Source organism: Bubalus kerabau, chromosome 20, assembly GCF_029407905.1.
Source record: "Bubalus kerabau isolate K-KA32 ecotype Philippines breed swamp buffalo chromosome 20, PCC_UOA_SB_1v2, whole genome shotgun sequence".
Lineage (NCBI taxonomy): Eukaryota > Metazoa > Chordata > Mammalia > Artiodactyla > Bovidae > Bubalus > Bubalus kerabau.
The window spans coordinates 24,005,403-24,024,712 of NC_073643.1; the positions used below are offsets into that span (position 1 = coordinate 24,005,403).

Sequence of the window (19,310 nt, forward strand, 5' to 3'; positions counted from 1 at the left end):
AAATATATATAGATGCCCAGGGTCCTCCTCAGGCTATTTAGATTCAGAAGATTTAATTATAGCATATGCGTTTTTTAAAAAAAAATCCCACAGAGATCCTTTCAGCAATAGAGGCTAAGAACAACTTTCATTTTTTTGGCCAAATATGTTTTATTTTTGTTAGTAGATTTTAAATAATGTCAAATGAGAGACTTTTCACAATTTTAAAGTAAATTAAGTTTTAGTGATATCCTTTATATTTTGTCTTTTAGAAGTCTGGTGTGATGTAACAAAAATAATATATACAGTCTCTTAAGTACACTCCTATTGTAATAAAGAACAAGGGACTAGAATTTTTAGGAGTTATTTTGTAGGCTAGGGACTTCCCTTGTTGTTTACTTGCTAAGTCAAGCCCAACTCTTTTGTGACCCCAGGAACTGTAGCCTGCCAGGTTCCTCTGTTCATGAGACTCTCCAGGCACAAATACTGAAGTGGATTGCCATTTCTTTCTTCATAAAAGAACAAGTTTCTTAATGCATAGATTATTTTTTCTATATTAGAGTATAAGCATCTTCAACTATAAATTCAGTTAACACACTCAATAACACCTAAGTGCTAATGACAGAGTTCTTAGTAAGTATTTGTGGAATGTTTGATTAATGTATTGTATTGTGGCTCATGTATGTGCAAGGGTATGTGTCCGTGTGTGTGTATGTATGCAGTGTTGGAAACTTAAATCGGATCCTAATCTTCCTTCTCGAGCAGGTTAGTGTCTCCCTTCCTTCCTTCCACTCTATCTTCCTCCCCTCCTCCCTCCCTTCCTCCCTCCTTTCTTCCCTCCCTTCTCCCCTTCCTGCCTCCGTCCTTCTAGTCACCTGCCTGTCTATCTATCTAGATATCCCAAACTGAACTGTGTGCCCCTGCTCTAAATTCATATGTTGAAGACTTAACCTCCAGTGTGGCTGTATTTACATATAGCTTCTTTAGGGAGGTGGTTAAGGTTAAATGAAATAATAAGGGTGAGGCCCTAATCCCATGGGACTGGTGTCTTTATAAGCAGAGGAAAAGACATAGGAGTGAGCACAGAGGAAAGGCCATGTGGGACATAGTGAGAAGGTAGCCACCTGCAAGCCAGGGAGAATAGCCTCACGAGACACCAACCCTTTGACACCTTGATCTTAAACTTCCAGTCTCCAAAACTGTGAGAAAACAAACTTCTGTGTCTTAGGCCTCCCAGTCTGTAAGTCTGAGAAGATCAGCACGCTATCTGTCATCTACCTGTCACTCCTCTCTTAGTGGTGTGTGGCATTTTACCTGACAGGTAGTAGCTTCTTTCCCATTAACTCAAAGACATCCAAGGAATGACCAAGTTTTTGAAATTATTATTAATGGCAATTCCAGGCACTACCGTTTCTGCTGTTACACTGCAAAGAGAAGAGGGTTATGTAAAAGGGTATCCTGGGTATTTTTCCATTTTGAGCAGCAAAGCAGTTTAATAACTGCTGACATCAGGTGCTATAATGAGATGTTTCTTTAACCCCAGGACTGAGTAGCTTGAGCAGGTCAAAGGAGAGGCAATGTCTGCGGGGATTTTGGCACTTAATAAAGTTTAATAAAATCTTTACTTTTAGGAGTGGTGGCTGTGCTTCACCCTAATTCATGAGAATAACACATTGAGACAAGGAGGCTGAGAAGATGAGGTTTCGTGCAGCATTAATTTTCATTTACAATCCGATTGCATTTTTTGTCAATAGCCTCATTTCCTCTCATTTTCACACTTAGCAAAGAGTTTAACACCTTTATAATGATCACATGCCCTGTGATGAAAGAAAAACCAGATAGTCATTTTCTCCCCCTTACACTTGTGTTTAACATGTCTAAATTATACATGAAAATCTACCTTTGCCAACGACTCTTTATGGGTTCTAAGGATCTAATAAGATCTGAGTTTATGACTCTGTCTAGGCAGAATTTTAAATCAATGCCAAAGCAGTTGCATGTGAAAATCTTTGGATAACAGTTAGGACTTCATTTGAATGGAAATGTTTCCCTGGGGGATTCAATTCTGAAAATTATTCTTCTACTTATGAGCTATAAATGTGCCTGTTTCCCTTGAGGACTTGTCTTATGCATGTTTTTTCTCTATCACCTGTAGCCCCTAGATTTTTATCTAAAAAGTCATTCATTCTTTCACATCTATCAAACATACAATTATCTAAAGTTCTGTTGTTTTTGAGACCTTCACCAGACTTGTTAAGAAGATTGACATGTATGTATACAAATAAATAAAATGCTCTTTAGCAAGAGGTCTAGGGATTGGAACACACAGAAAGGAATAATAAACTCCTCAGAGTTTGCAGAAGTGGTAATGTTCGATATCTGCCAGGAAGGACAGTGGGTCATAGGTATGGAGGAAAAGAGGAAGGCCTTTCCTGACAGTGAGCATGGCTTGGATAAAAGCAAGTGGGACATGGTCATGCCCTTTAGAAGGCCTCTGGAAGGTAGAAATACCTTACATGGCACAGCTGTGAGGATGTTTTATCTTATTAGGTTTGTGTATAAGCAAAGACTGTCTTGCTCATAATGTGGAATGTTCATGCGTCATTTTTGCTGTTTCTCACACATGCCATTCACACCCATGCCTTTTTTCTCATGGTTCCTTCTGCCTGGAAAAACTCATACCCATCCTTTGGGGCTTAACCCCTGTGTAAAAACTTCCCTGGGCTTTCCAGGTACCGCTCAGGGCTAAAAGGGAGAAGGCAATGGCACCCCATTCCAGTACTCTTGACTGGAAAAGCCTGGTAGGCTGCAGTCCATGAGTTCTCTAAGAGTTGGACACGACTGAGCGACTTCACTTTCACTTTTCACTTTCATGCATTGGAGAAGGTAATGGCAACTCACTCCAGTATTCTTGCCTGGAGAATCCCAGGGACAGGGGAGCCTGGTAGGCTGCCGTCTATGGGGTCACACAGAGTCGGACACAACTGAAGTGACTTAGCAGCAGCAGCAGCAGGGCTAAAAAAAATCTGCCTGCCAATGCAGGAGACATAGATTTGATCCCTGGTTTGAGAAGATCCCCTGGTGGAGGAAATGGAAACCCACTCCAGTATTCTTGTTTGGGAAATCCCATGGACAGAGGAGCCTGGTGGACTACAGTTCATGGGGTCACAAAAGAGCTGGATGTGACTTAATAACCAAATGACAACAAAAACATCTTCCCTCTTTCTCTGTAGAATTTATTGCTCTCTCTTCCCTGTTCACTTTACTGATTTTGCTATGCAGTTACTGTATAGCTCATTGTTTATGTTGCATTTTCCTTGCTGGATTATGAGTTTTTCATGTGCTAAGACTAGGTATTGTTTTCTTTTTGTATACTTACTATCTGTTATACTGCCTGGCAAACATCGTGCTTAACAAATGTACAGTGGATACATGCGTGTGTGCTAAGTCGCTCCAGTCATGTCTGACAATGGATATAGGAATGACAACTAATGCTCCAAACAGAATTGTTTTTAGAGGAGGAGCAGCTTGGTGCAATGGGAAGAGGTCTGATGAGAATACTGGAAAAAATCTAACTTCGTGTTGCTTCTTGGTGCTAATCAGTTGTTTGCCAAAAGGCTCACCTTTTACCCTTCTGGGGCTTCCTTTATACTCACATGGATAGAGCAATATCTGATCAGCATAAAGCCAGCAGAATGAAACAGTCTCTTGAGTTTCCTTCTAACAGCTGTGATTTTAAAATACATCTGATGAGTTGATTTTGTATTTACTCACATTTTCTTCATTTTCTTTTGAAGTGGCAGGAGATTTTTGTTATTTGTCTACTTAGCTGCTCTTATCAATAATACATGAAGGGGTTTTTATCATTAGGTATTTAGTGAGGGAAGCTGAAATCCTGACGTTATACTCTGAATAGTCATAGAGTCAGAATGTCTTTAATTCATTTCAAGTTAATTTTTGTGACTGGTATAAGATAAAGGTCCGATTTCATTTTTTTGCATGTGAATATCCAATTATCTCAGTATCATTTATCAAAGAGACTATCTTTTCTCCATTGAATATTCTAGCTCCTTGTCAAATATTAGTAGACAATATATTAGTAGACTAATCTCTTGATTGTGTTCCATAGGTCTATTTTGGCTCTTTTTATGCCAGAACCATACTGTTTTTATTACCATATCTTTATTATTTTTTTAATTTTATTTTATTTTTAAACTTTACAATATTGTATTAGTTTTGCCAAATATCGAAATGAATCCACCACAGGTATACATGTGTTCCCCATCCTGAACCCTCCTCCCTCCTGTATATCTTGAAATCAAGGATTATGATGCCTCACACTTTGTTCTTCTTTCTTAAGATTTCTTTAGCTATTCAGCTTTTCTGAATTTTTCTAAATTTCTAAATTTAGCTATTTAGCTTTTCTGATTTCATATAAGTTGTAGGAGTGTTTTTATACTTCTGTAAAAATAAATGCCATTGGCTCATGAGGAGCACTTGTTTTTCCCCAGGAACTTCTTTTTCTATAGAAACATAAAGTTGTAGAATATTAGAGACCCTGTTGTTTTTTCTTTGCAATATTAAAATCTAGTCCTCTTAGATTTGGCAATTAATGCAAATTCTTCCTCTGTGCCCTCTTTGTGGGCTTGCAGTACATGTGGAAATCAAGCCTCAGGAATATTTTCCCAAGTTAGATATGCAAACTCAACTCTTTCCTGGATCCCATGTAGGAGGTACTAGGTGTAAGCTCTACAGGGACTCAAAGAAAATGTCCATAAAGGCTGCAATGACCAGGGGACATTCCTTATTGGAGGTGAAACTAGAGGAGAGTTTTGAAAATGACTAGGATTAAACATCTGGGCTGTTCTGGAAGGACATTTGAGTGGGAGAATGCTCATGCAAGATGTCAGGAGAGAAGAAATTGTATTTACCTGAATGTGAGAAAGTGGGGCTGACAGCAGATCCATGCTATGTGCGCAGAGATTATTTAACCTTTTCTTTTGTTGCTTATGCCCCACAGCTGCTCCATGTAATGTACTATTTACAAGGCCAACGCTGAGCATCTCCAGATGTGACAGCTCTTACATTAGCTGCTTTTCCCAGGCACATCTTGGCAGTAAATGCCTCAGAAGTAGCAGCTTCCTCTGAATGTTTCTTTTGCAGGAAGACTAGCTAGCTGCCCACTCAGCACTCTGTAGTTGTTACTGAGGCAGATGTTTAGGTTTCTCTTTCTTGTGATTTTGTTGTTGGTTGCAGATGTCAGAAATTCAAAATAGCTCAGATATCAAGGGGAATTTATTAGTTTGTGTAACCAACTGTTCAGCTTAGGTTTTAGGAGTAACTTGATTAAGGAACACAAAGCTTGCTTTTTCTTTTAGTCTTATAACTCTTCATTCCTGTTTTGTCTACTCACTCAGAGTCTGGCTGTGTTGATGTCCCTGGAAGCTTCAGCCATTCTTCCTTAAAAGGTCCAAACAGGACTTTTTCTTCCCAGTTTGAAAAAGTTTCCTGGGTCTGAGTCTCGGACTGAATTGTATCTCTTGACCAATTTGAAACCAATTACTGGGGCAAAACGGAAAAGGTACTCTGATTGGTCAAGCCCAAATCATAATCTTACCCTTGAAAGAAGAGATGAAGTACATTTGCTCCAACCATGCATACTGAGCCCACATCAACTGTGGTCCGCAAAAGGAAAATTGGGTGATGTAAGCAGAAAGAGAAATATATGTTTGGTGGTAAAAATAAAAGCAAAAACAAAATACCTACCTGCAATCTAGTGAGTCTCTGAATCCCCAGTAGTTTCACTAGCCCAAAGGACTTTAGAAGTCACTTTGGCTTTGCGTGGATTACCTGGCAGATCCTATAGCTGCGCTGCCCCTCGATGGGTGTGCCTGCCTCACATGGCCATTGTAGACATCCTGGAACTCACTGAGAAGGTTGAAATGTTGCTTTGATCTCAACTGAGGAAGTGTTGAATACTCTGGGTGTGCACTGGGTCTTGTGAGAAGAAAAAGAGGATGAGTTTATAATCTGACTTGACTTTGTTGGAAGTGAATAAGCAAAGCTGCTTTTAACGCAAACATTCAGAGGTATTTCTGTCAGATGCAGGAGAGCATAGTGATTAAGAACTTTGGCCTCTGAAGTCAGACTGCCTGCGTTTGAACTTGGTTTCTTAATCTCAGTAAGCCTCCATTTTCTACCTCTAAAAGGGGTGTCCTGAGGGTTCAGAGAAATTGTACATGTGAAGTACTTGGCACAGTGCATGGCACATACTCTGGTATGTCTTGAATATGATACATGTGAACAAATGCTCTTTGCCTCCACACATTATGTCACAACAGCTGGAGCTCAAGAGAGTCTATCTATCCAGAGACTGACAAAGTACAGGGCATATTTTCTCTTATTGGATAGGAAGTCCTTACTTTCATCTCCATTTTATTTTCTGAGGGGCAAGCAAGTCTGACTAGAATCTTTCAAATGTGCTCTGACAGCTAATGGTTTCTGGAAGTCATTGTCACTGCCCCTTTCCCCTCCTACACCAGTGAGTCCCTGAGTCCTGCCTGTTCTGTCTCTGAAATACTTCTTGAATCTGACCTCCCTCTTCACTTCCCTTGGCCCTGCTCTCTCTCTCACCCTCCTCACTCCAGCCTGGTTAACTCAGGAATCTCTAACTTGTTTTCCCTTTTTCTAGTCTCTTCAGCAGTCTGCTCCATCCCCTGGCATTTTCTGTTGCCTACAGCACAGTGCCCTGACTCCTTAGCAGGGCACGGTTTTCAGTCCTTCTTGGTCTGACTTGGTCTGACTCCAGCCTGCCCTTCCATTGGCAAGAATCTCTCCCATAAAGCATCTATTCACACCACAGCTGCCGATGTCCACAGTTCTCTGAACATCCCCAGGCCCCAGCACCCATGAAGGCTTTGCCATGCTGTTCTCATTGCCTGTCTGCCCTCACCTCTGCTCTCCTTGGCTAACTTCTGCTTATCTTCTGAAGTTCAGGTTTTCTCCCCTGGGTCCCTGGCCTTGTACTTTCATTGCTAGATGTACATGCTGTTACTGCAGCATCTAGCACACTATTTAACAACTGGCTGCATACCTATCTCTACTCTTTCATGCACCATAAGTTCCTGGAAGAAAAGGGACATGACTTTTTCATTTTTATATACCCGGTGCCTAGAAAAGAGCATATTTTCTACAATGAATATCTCTCCTTCAGTGGTAAATCAGGAAGGATAAAACATAGTACTATGCATTTCTCTTATATGTAACACCATTTTGTGTAGTACTTAGGAATTTTTCAATATATTTTAAATTACAGGGTAATAAATATGAAAATTCATTCTTCTTATTAAAAAATATATTAATTCCCTTACCCAAAGAAAATTACTGTTATTAGCTTGATAAGTACTCTTTAAGATTTTTCAAAATTATTTACTTTTAATAATACCTATATTGAGTTAAAATCCATATACCATAAAATTCACTCTTTTAGAATGACCAACTCAGTGGCTCTTAGCATTTTCTCAGAGTTGTACAACCATCACCATTATCTAATTTTAGAACATTATAAACACTGTATTAGTAAGTCCAGCCCCTGGCAACCACTAATCTACTTTCTGTCTCTATGGATTTGCCTACTCTGGATATTTCACATAAATGTAATCATGCGATAAACCTTTCATGCTTTACTTCTGTCATTTAGAATGATGTTCTCAAGATTCATCCTTTTTGTAGCATGTGTTAGTACTTCATTCTTTTTTATGACAGAATAATTTTCTATTTATGTATATACCATGTTTTGTTTATCTGTTCATCATTTGGTAGACATTGGGTTGTTTCCTGTTTTTGGCTTTTGTGAATAATATTTCATGAACATCCCTGTACAACTTTTTATGTAGACATATGTTTTCATTTTTCTTGGATATGTACCTAGGAGTAGAATTGCTAGATAATATGGTAACTCCATATTTAACATTTAGAGGAACTGCTAAACTGTTTTCCATAGCAGCTGTCCCATTTCACATATTCTACCAGGAATGTATGAAGACAACGACTTTTCTACATCCTTGTCAACACTTATTCTTATCTGTCTTTTTTATCATACCCACTGTTGTGAGTGTGTCATGATACCTCATTGTGATTTTGACTTTTATTTCCATAATGACGAATGATCTTGAAAATCTTTCATGTATTTATTGCCATATTTGTTTCCTCTTTGGAGAAACATCTATTCCAATCCTTTGTCTAAAGTTTTTAAATTGGTCTTTTTATTGAGTTATAAGCATTCTTTCTATATTGAATATGAGTACCTATATAATATAAATATAAGTATCACTGACTCAATGAACATGAGTTGAGCATAATGAAGGACAGGGAAGCATGGAGTGCTGTAGTCCATGGGGTTGTAAACAGCTGGACATGACTTAATGGCTAAACAACAAAAATAAGTACCTTATTAGATATTTTATTCATTAATATTTTCTTTACAACCTTCTTTCAGTTCAGTTCAATAACTCAGTTGTGTCCGGCTTTTTGCGACCCCATGAATCGCAGCATGCCAGGCCTCCCTGTCCATCACCAACTCCTGGAGTTCACTCAGACTCAACGTCCATCGAGTCAGTGATGCCATCCAGCCATCTCATCCTCTGTCGTCCCCTTCTCCCCCTGCCCCCAATCCCTCCCAGCATCAGAGTCTTTTCCAATGAGTCAACTCTTCGCATGAGGTGGCCAAAGTACTGGAGTTTCAGCTTTAACATCATTCCTTCCAAAGAAATCCCAGGGCTGATCTCCTTCAGAATGGACTGGTTGGATCTCCTTGCAGTCCAAGGGATTCTCAAGTGTCTTCTCCAACACGACAGTTCAAAAGCATCAATTCTTCGGCACTCAGCCTTCTTCACAGTCCAACTCTCACATCCATACATGACCACTGGAAAAACCATAGCCTTGACTAAATAGATCTTTGTTGGCAAAGTAATGTCTCTGCTTTTGAATATGCTATCTAGGTTGGTCATAATTTTTCTTCCAAGGAGTAAGCGTCTTTTAATTTCATGGCTGCAGTCACCATCTGCAGTGATTTTGGGGCCCAAAAAAATAAAGTCTCACACTGTTTCCACTGTTTCTCCATCTATTTCCCATGAAGTGATGGGACCAGATGCCATGATCTTCATTTAAGCCAACTTTTTCATTCTCCTCTTTCACCTTCATCAAGAGGCTTTTTAGTTCCTCCTCACTTTCTGCCATAAGGGTGGTGTCATCTGCATATCTGAGGTTATTGATATTTCTCCTGGCAATCTTGATTCCAGCTTGTGCTTCTTCCAGTCCAGCGTTTCTCATGATGTACTCTGCATATAAGTTAAATAAGCAGGGTGACAATATACAACCTTGACGTACTCCTTTTCGTATTTGGAACCAGTCTGTTGTTCCATGTCCAGTTTTAACTGTTGCTTCCTGACCTGCATACAATTTCTCAAGAGGCAGGTCAGGTGGTCTGGTATTCCCATCTCTTTCAGAATTTTCCACAGTTTATTGTGATCCACACAGTCAAAGGCTTTGGCACTATCAATAAATCAGAAATAGATGTTTTTCTGGAACTCTGTTGCTTTTTCGATGATCCAGCAGATGTTGGCAATTTGCTCTCTGGTTCCTCTGCCTTTTCTAAAACCTACTTGAACATCTGGAAATTCATGGTTCACGTATTGCTAAAGCCTGGCTTGGAGAATTTTGAGCATTACTTGACTAGCATGTGAGATGAGTGCAATTGTGCAGTAGTTTGAGCATTCTTTGGCATTGCCTTTCTTTGGGACTGGAATGAAAACTGACCTTTTCCAGTCCTGTGGCCACTGCTGAGTTTTCCAAATTTGCTGACATATTGAGTGCAGCACTTTCACAGCATCATCTTTCAGGATTTGAAAGAGCTCAACTGGAATTCCATCACCTCCACTAGCTTTGTTCGTAGTGATGCTTTCTAAGGCCCACTTGACTTCACATTCCAGGATGTGTGGCTCTAGGTGAGTGATCACACCATCATGATTATCTGGGTCATGAAGATCTTTTTTGTACAGTTCTTCTGTGTATTCTTGCCACCTCTTCTTAATATCTTCTGCTTCTGTTAGGTCCATACCATTTCTGTCCTTTATGGAATCCATCTTTGCATGAAATGTACCCTTGGTATCTCTAATTTTCTTGAAGAGATCTCTAGTCTTCCTCATTCTGTTGTTTTCCTCTATTTCTTTGCATTGATCCCTGAGGAAGGCTTTCTCATCTCTTCTTGCTATTCTTTGGAACTCTGCATTCAGATGCTTATATCTTTCCTTTTCTCCCTTGCCTTTCTCTTCTCTTCTTTTCACAGCTATTTGTAAGGCCTCCCCAGACAGCCATTTTGCTTTTTGCATTTCTTTTCCAAGGGGAAGGTCTTGATCCCTGTCTCCTGTACAACCTTCTTATGTATATGTAAATAAATGTGCTTTTTGGTCATATGTTTGCATATGTAAGTATTTTTAAAATTTTTCTATTTTTTGTACATGTGGGATTATATTGTTTGTATTGTCATGTATATATCTTCCTTGGTCACTGTACATGTGAATCTACTTCATTATTTTCAATTTTTGTGCAGATGAACATGTAGCCATTCCCGTGATGATGGGCATTTTAGTGAATCTCAATATTTTTACTCTTATAGACAGTGCTATAAATGAGCATCCTTGTAAAAGTCCTTTGCTGCATATATGCAAGTATCTCTCTAGGATATCTTGAAAAGGAATCACTGAGTTTTAGGGTATCTGATAATTTTATATTTTAATACATGCTATCCAAATGTCTGTACAAATATATTCTCATGGTAACAGTGAATGAGAATACCATTTGCTTGCATTCTAATCAAGATTAAAATTTCAGCATTCTTGCCTAGCTGATAAGCAAAAATGGTACCTCATTGTTATTTTAACTTCTGAGAAATAGTTTCAATATCATGACTTTTATAATTTCCACTATTTGGTATTCAGAGTATAACCTGCCTTTCATCTAACTCTGCAGATCTTTCCTTCACATGGGAATCCCTATAGGACATGGAAAGGCAATGATAAATGGACTGGAAGAGTCTGGATTTATATTCAAGCTGTTATGCATGGTGAGGCCAACTTGAGAAAAACATGGCTCTTAAAAGACTTTTCATTGTTTGGGGTTAACCAGAATTTTTACCACAGTCCAGAGAGTTTTAACTTTACAAAGATGTGGCATTTTATTTTCATAAAGCTATTATTGACAGTGCTCCCTTTTCGAGTGACTTTTCAAAAGTGTCTTTTGTCAGCAGAGTGCTTTTATTAGCTAATGTAACTTTGCTGTACTCCATGTTCACAGACAGAGGAAAGAAGTGTCCTTGGGTACTGAATATGAAAACTATGTAAGAACTCTCAAGGGCAAAATTTGTTCAACTTTTTGAGGCTATGTTTGTCACTCTATGTTGTATGTTAACTAAAAATAATAAAGTTTTCCAATGTCAATGTCCAGAAGGTAAAGATTTACAGATTATATATCTTTAAACTGACAGTTATATAAAAATAAAACACAGAGGATTAATATGGAGAGATCTCATAAAAGTGTGGGCTTAACTGTGAGCATAACTTGGATAGGCTCACCTGAAGGTCTGTGGTCTGATTTTCTGAAAATGGGGAGTTAGGCAAGAAATCTAGGAGTGAGAATAGTAGTCTTAGCTGTGAAATGGGGTTCTAGCGGGTGAGAGCTTACTTTGAATCATTACTGATAACTGAGCAGCACCAATAGACTGGAGGATCATGGGGCAGACATACAGACTGTGGGCTCTGGGCACAAGTCAGCGGGGAGCCGATGGTGTGGTTCCATCAGTCCTTTGATATAAGACCTCAGTCAGTAATGGGGGAAACAGGGATTAGGGACTTAGACTGATGTCAGGATATTGCAAAATATTGGAATTCTGGGACAGGTCCACTGCAGTATGGGAACTGATGTGCTGTGAGACAGAGAGCCCTCTGACCTCAGCCAACATGGTAGTAAGGGAGAAAGTTGCATCTCCAAAGAAGTCTGTACAATACTTCAACTGAATGACTAATTCAGCTGAAATTAATTTTAAAAACAATGAACAGTTGAGGTGGGGCAGCTAATGCCTCTTCTGCTCTGTTAGGGACTGTCTCACAAACTGAGGAGGGCACCTAATGGACTTGATGTTTAGAATAAGGAGTCACCAGAGATGGCAGGAAGGATGTTCTGACAGCACTGTCCCTGAGTCCCCTGTTATCAAACAGATTTTCTCTCATCTTTGCTGGGAACCAGTATATAGTAGTGCTTGATGTCTATTAGACTCCAATTCAATTTTGAAGTCCATAATTCAGTGAGGATAGATATTAAAAGGGTTCCTTTTTCATCAAAAGGGTAATTACCTAGTTTATCAGTATGTTAGAAGGATGAGAGCTTATGGATTTTTCATAAAATCATAAGTTCCTAAGGGGCTGGGTGAAGTCATTTTGTTCTGTCTTCAAGCAGGGCTGAATTTAATTCACCCTTGATGGATGGGGCACTGTTTAACAAGAATCTCTAGGGAGAAAGGGCTGACAACCATTAGTAATTTAACAATTTTCAATTGTGACATTCCTTCTCTCTTAGAGTGAATACCTTGGCATAGAATGGAAGCACATAATCTTTTGTATCCTCTTTGGGTAGAGAGAGGACCATACTGAAAAGGGCGTGATCCCATTTCTGTGTTAAACTTGATGACTGAACAAGTCATGCCCTCTCACTGACAGATCTGTTTCTTTAAAGTGAAGAGTGTGAGTCCTAAATTCTTTTCAATTGCCAGTATTCTGCGATTCATCTCTCATTCAATGTTAGGCTCATTTTTCAATTACTTTGGCCGTTATCTGTTGTTTTCTTTATTTACCTAGGTTTAGCATATCCAGAATACCTTTTTCTAATTTATGCTTCTAATTTCTGATGCATTGTGAAGTAAAAGTTGCTTAGGCATGTCTGACTCTTTATGACCCCATGGACTGTAGCCTGCCAGGCTCCTCTGTCCATGGAATTCTCCAGGCAAGAATACTGGAGTGGGTAGCCGTTTCCCTCTCTAGGGGATCTTCCAAACCCAGGGATTGAACCCAGGTCTCCTGCTTTGCAAGTGGATTCTTTACCATCTGAGCCACTAGGGAAGCCTTAAGTTACTCTAATCTTTGCCATCCATTCCCAGCTTGTGCCTCTTTGGGCAATTTGTGCTGTGATATTCCAACTCAGTTTGGGAGTAGACGAGTCTGTGGCCCAATGGAGATTCTCATTGATAGGCTTCCTTTTTCATTAAAAATGAGGCCCTTTATTTTTGCTATTTCTATTCAACTCAATATTCTTGTTTCTTCTAAATCAGCATTAGAGATTTGAAGAATAAAAGGGGTCAGTGTTTGTGTTTGGCTCATATCATAACGCAAACCAAATTGATGGCTGCTGCTCAGTACCCAAAAGGACTTATAGCTCAGGTGAAATGTGGGTTGGAAGATAAATTCTGAACATCTTAGGATGTGTTTGTGTTTGTAGCAAATGAAGTTTTGGAGCATGACTTAAGGATCTCTGGGTAGTACCTGTCCTAGATATTTTTTTCTTAACAAATTAGCACTGTCAAACTACTCATGTTATTAGGTTGGTGTAAACATAATTGTGATTTTGGACCATGACTTTTAAATCATTATAGCTAGGCTTAAGCATATCTTTATTAATCAAAATAGGAACAACTACAATCAACACTTTTTTGCCAATGAGAAATAAGTTTGTTAATTCCTGTAGCAAAAAATCCATGCTTTGGGATTCGATGAATTCTTGGAAAGCATTTTCTGTCTCCTGCTGGTTGTGGAAGCATTTTCCCTGCAAAAGAATTGTCGATATGCTTGAAGAAGAGGCAAGAGGTCAAGTGAATATGGCAGAGGCAAACCTTCATAGCTCAATTCATTGAACTTTGAAGCATTGGTAAGCATTGGTTGTGCAATGTGCAGTCAGGCATTGTCAGGGAGAAAAATTGGTCCCTTCCCATTGACCAATGCCAGCTATAGGCATTGTGGTTTTTACTGCATCTCATCAACTTGCTGAACATATTTCTCAGACATAATGGCTTTGCCAGGATTCAGAAAGCTATATGGATCAGATGGACAGCAGACCATCAAACAGTGACCATTATTTTTTTTGGTGAAAGTTTAACTTTGGGAGGTGCTTTGTAGCTTCTTCTGGGTCCATCCACTGAGATGGTCATCACTAGTTGTCGTATAAAATCCACTTTTCATCACACATCACAATCCAATTGAGAAATGGATTTCTGCATAGATAAGAGAAGAGACATAGATAAGAGAAGATGACACGTCAAAACAGTTTTTTCGATTTTTTGATCAGCTCATGAGGCACTCACTTATTGAGCCTTTTCGCCTTTCTAATTTGCTTCAAATGCTGAACCATCATAGAATGGTGGACGTTGAGTTCTGCAAATTCTTGTGTAGTTTTAAGAGGATCAACTTTGATGATTGCTCTCAGTTGGTCATTGTCAACGTCCAATGGCTGGCCACTATGCTTCTCATCTTCAAGGCTCTTATCTCCTTTACAAAATGTCTTGAATTACCACTACACTGTACTTTTGTTAGCAATTTCTCAGCCAAATGTGTTGTTAATGTCGTGAGTTGTCTCCATTGCTTTACAGCCCATTCTGAATTCAAATAAGAAAATTGCTTGAATTTGCTTTTTGTCTAATATTATTTCTGTAGTCTAAGATAAATATAAAATGAATAGCAATTAATAAGTCATTAGCAAAAAAGCCTAAAGTGAAAATGTGCATTAAAATGATGTATAATATAACTACATTTATTTAAGAATGTATTTCAATATGAAACAGCAAATTTTAACAATGCAAAACCACAATTACTTTTGCACCATCCTAGAATGATTTTTTTTTTTTTAACAAACTGCCTTTGCTATCCAGTCATGAAGATTTACTGCTAATTTTTCTTGTGAGATGGTTCTCCCTGTTGTTTTTGCCTTTGTCTCACAATGTACCATCTGAACCTGCTGAGAGTGTTGGGGGAAAAAGAAAAAAGGAGTTCAAATTGACAAACAAAGGTTATTGGTTAGTTAAAAATTATAGATAAGAGACCAATTAGCAGTCTCATTAGTAGACATTCTTATTTTACTAAAAAACACTCTGGCTCTCATAGGCTTTCCTGGTCCAGGACAGCATTCTAGGCTGCTGGTCACCAACAGGGCTGGCAGGCAGGATGTAAGGGTAACAGTCCGAATCCAACATGGCAATAGTTTAACAGTGCCTCACTCGGGATGTGACTGGAGCTGAGGGCCAGCCACACTCCACTCAGGAGATGGAAATTCCAGCATGATACTTTTCTAAGAAACCTCAGCCAAGTGAATGAATAGGAGCAGAGGGACTAAGGAGTAAAAAGGATGTTGCCATCCAGCAAAATTGGATCATTGTCTGGCTTGGCTATCAGCAACAAGCAGGTAGACTAATTGACCCAAATCTGAGACACCAGGTTGAGATCAAGCCCTGAGCCTTTGGAGTGGGAACACTGAATCCAAGACCCTAGACTACCAGAGAACTTACCCTAGGGAGTATCAAATAGTGAGAACTCACACAAAGCAAATCACTTGACTACAACACCCAGCATCACCCAACCACCAGTAGCACCCTGGGCAGGACACATCATCTAAACAACGAACAAAACAAAAATACAAACACAATCATCAGCAGAAGGATTACCACCTCACTCAGCCTTGTACATCAGAGGAAAATCAAACAAACAAACATATAAAAACTCAGCACAAATCTCACCCTATATGAAGCTTACACAAACCACTGTACCAACCTTAGGAGGACAGAAACCAAAAGAAAGAAAGAATTCAACCTTGAAGCCTGGGAAAAGGAGACCTCAAACACAATAAGTTAAAAAAAAATAATGAAAAGGCAGAGAAATACTACACAAATGAAGGAACAAACTAGAAACACAGAAGTCCAAATAAATGAAGAGAAATAGGCAAATTACTGGAAAAAGAATTCAGAATGATGATAGTAAAGATGAACAAAAAACTTGAAAATAAAATGGAGAAAATGCAAGAATCAATTAACAAAGACCTAGAAGAATTAAAAAATAAATATACAGAGACAAACAACACAATTACTGAAATTAAAAATACTCAGGAAGGAATCACTAGCAGAAAATGAATCAGTGAGCTGGAAGATAAAATGGTGGAAATAACTTCTGAAGAGCAGAATAAAGTAAAAAGAATAAAAGAACTTAGGATAGTCTCAGAGACCTCTTAGACAATATCAAACCCACCAACATTTGAATTATAGGGGGTCCCAGAAGAAGAGAAAAAGAAAGGGTATGAGAAAACTTTGAAGAGATTATAGTTGAAAATTTCCCCAACATGGAAGAGGAAATAGTCAACCAAGTCCAAGAGACACAAAGAGTCCCATACAAGGTAAACTCAAGGAGAAATGTGCCAAACACATGCTAGTCAAACTAACACAGACTAAACACAAAGAAAGAATATTAAAAGCAGCAAGGGAGAAGAAATAAGTAACATACAAGGGAAACCCCATACACATAACAACTGATCTTTCAGCAGAAACTCTACAGGCCAGAAGGGAATGGCAGAATATATTTAAATACTGAAAGGGAAATATCTACAAACAAGATTACTGTACCTGGCAAGAATCTCATTCAAAACTGATGGAGATATAAAAAGCTTTTCAGACAAGCAAAAGTTAAGGGAATTCAGTACCCCAAACCAGCTTTATAACAAATGTTAAAGGGACTTATTAGTGGAGAAATACAAAAGAAGATAAAAGATCTACAATATCAACCCCAAACAATTAAGAAAATGGCAATAGGAACATAGGTATCAATAATTAAATGTAAATGGATTAAATGCTCCAACCAAAAGACACAGACTGGCTGAATGGATACACAAACAGGACCCATATATATGCTGTCTACAAGAAACCCACTTCAGACCTCAAGACACATATAGACTGAAAGTGAGAGGATGGAAAAATATATTCCATGCAAATGGGAAGCAAAAAAAAGCTACAGTAGCAAACTCATATCAGAGAAAATAGACACTAAAATAAAAGAAGATTGCAAGAGATAAGGAAGGACACTACATAATGATCAAGGAATCACTCCAAGAGGAAAACATAACAATTGTAAATATCTATGCACCCAACATAGGAGCACCTCCATACATAAGACAAACACTAACAGACACAAAAGGAGAAATCGATAGTAACACAATAATAGTAGGAGACTTTAACACCCCACTCACACTAATGGACAGATCATCAAAACAAAATTAATAAGGAAACACAAGTCATAAAGGATACATTAGATGAGATGGATCTCACTGATACCTTCAGGACATTCCATCCAAATGCATAATACACCTTCTTCTCAAGTGCACAGGAAACATATCTTCAGGATAGACATCTTGGATCACAAATCAAACCTCAGTAAATTTAAGAAAATTGAAATCGTATCAAGCATCTTCTCTGACCACAATGCTAAGAGACTAGATATCAATTACAAGAAAAACACTGTAAGAAACACAAACATATTGGAGATTAAACAACACATTTCTAAATAACCAACTTGTTACTGAAGAAATCAAAAGGAAAATCAAAAAAATTCTAGAAATAAATGACAATGAAAACACAACTCAAAACTATGGGATTGGCAAAAGCAGTTCTAAGAGGGAAGTTTATAGTAATACAATCCTACCTCAAGAAACAAGAAAAATATCAAATAGACAACCTAACTTTACACCTAAAACAACTGGAAAAAGAAGAACAAAAGCCCCCCAAAATTAGTAGAAGGAAAGAAATCATAAAGATCTGAGCAGAAAGAAATGAAAGAAAGAATAGTAAAGATTAATAAAACTAAAAGCTGGTTCTTTGAGAAGATAAAATTGACAAGCCTTTAGCCAGGCTCACCAAGAAAAAAAGAAAAATCAAATCAAGAAAATGAGAAATGAAGAAGGAGAGGTTACAACAGACAATGCAGAAATACAAAGGATTGTCAGAGACTGTTATGAACAACTATATGGCAATAAAATGGATAACCTGGAAGAAATGAATGTTGGGGGCCGGCGTGAGGCACTCCGCTCATGGCAAAGGTCATGAGGAAGGAGGCTTGACATACGCAAAGGCGGGATCGAGCCTCAGGAGTCCCCCTGGAAATCCTCGAGCATCTACCCCCATAACCAGAGCCTGCCTACTTTACTACTTTGTGCTCTCACCTACACCTCTGACTTTACGGGGGGCTGTTCCCCACCACCTCTTTCGGAGAAGGAGTTAACTTAGAGCTCCAGTTAATAATAATTCCTGGGTGTGATAGGAATGTTTCAACCTACAAACTCCTCTGAAGGTTCTCTAGCCTGCCTGACAGGCTTGTCCGGCCACATGTGATTGCTCACAGCCTCCCAACCGTGAGAGGCACGAGATGCTTTAAACCTTCTAAAAACAGGTTCTTTAGAAAAGTTAGAAAATTATTAGTATAAGTATAATGGGCTGATTAGAAATTGTATTGGTGAAGGGTTTTTTCATTTGTTGAGCCAATGTTTGTTGCTAAGTCTCCATATCCCCTGCCCTTACACACATTAATGAATATATAAAAGAAATAAGTATTAACCTTTGATATAAATCACGTTAGACCTTAGGCTAAGTAAATACTTTCCTTAACTAAAACCCACTACACCCTCACCCTATAGGAATGTAACTTTATTTGGGTGGCGTCTGTTTTAAGAATAATCACCCCTGGAGAAATAAGTGTCCTGGTTGACTGACCGCTGTCACAAGGAGAGGGTTGTAAATTGTCAGCAGGCCCCCTGGCCAGAAGATGATGTAACACCCCTAAGACCTCTGTATACATTTGTATGAAGCACCTGACTTTGATAAAAGTCAGGACTGCTGACCCCGCGTGACTTTTGCATAACATCTCAGTGTATAAAAGTAGACCATGGAAAATAAAGAATTGGGATCAGTTCCTCGAAAGACTGGTCTCCCCATGTCTCTCTCTCTCTCTCACTCTGGTTGAGTCTCCATCTGGAGCGCGGAACCCACCATGCTTACTAATTATGCCTGGGCTTCTAAGATCCGACCGGGGAGGCCTCAGTGTCTCCTCTCCTTCGGGAGAACGGAAGGACGCCTGCGGCCTACGTAAGTGGTGCAAGCTTCTTGTCTTGAAGTTTTATTGGTCCCCCGCGTAAACCAAGCTACTCAGCCTCTTTTCTCCACTGAATTTTCCTACTGAGCTATCCTCATTCTATTACTCTTT

At 38.9% G+C, this 19,310-nt stretch overlaps 2 long non-coding RNA genes across 4 annotated transcripts in view; one reads left to right on the top strand and one right to left on the bottom strand.

Moving 5' to 3' along the window:
- The window catches only part of LOC129635562 (uncharacterized), a 79,619-nt gene extending 68,136 nt beyond the window's left edge, over positions 1–11,483 (top strand). For both annotated transcript variants that reach the window (XR_008706365.1, XR_008706366.1), the window contains exon 3: positions 11,008–11,483. This is a non-coding gene — a long non-coding RNA (uncharacterized LOC129635562). The remainder of the gene's footprint in view (positions 1–11,007) is intronic.
- A 2,192-nt stretch (positions 11,484–13,675) lies between these two features.
- Positions 13,676–18,544, bottom strand: LOC129635563 (uncharacterized). 2 transcript variants are annotated; one of them, XR_008706368.1, is made up of 4 exons: positions 18,098–18,544; positions 17,390–17,484; positions 14,384–14,674; positions 13,676–14,293 (listed from the first exon to the last, which is right to left on the bottom strand). It is a non-coding gene; the product is annotated as an uncharacterized LOC129635563 (long non-coding RNA). The 2 variants fall into 2 exon arrangements; XR_008706367.1 differs by lacking the exon at positions 18,098–18,544 and having other exon boundaries at positions 17,390–17,793.
- Positions 18,545–19,310: the final 766 nt, after the last annotated feature.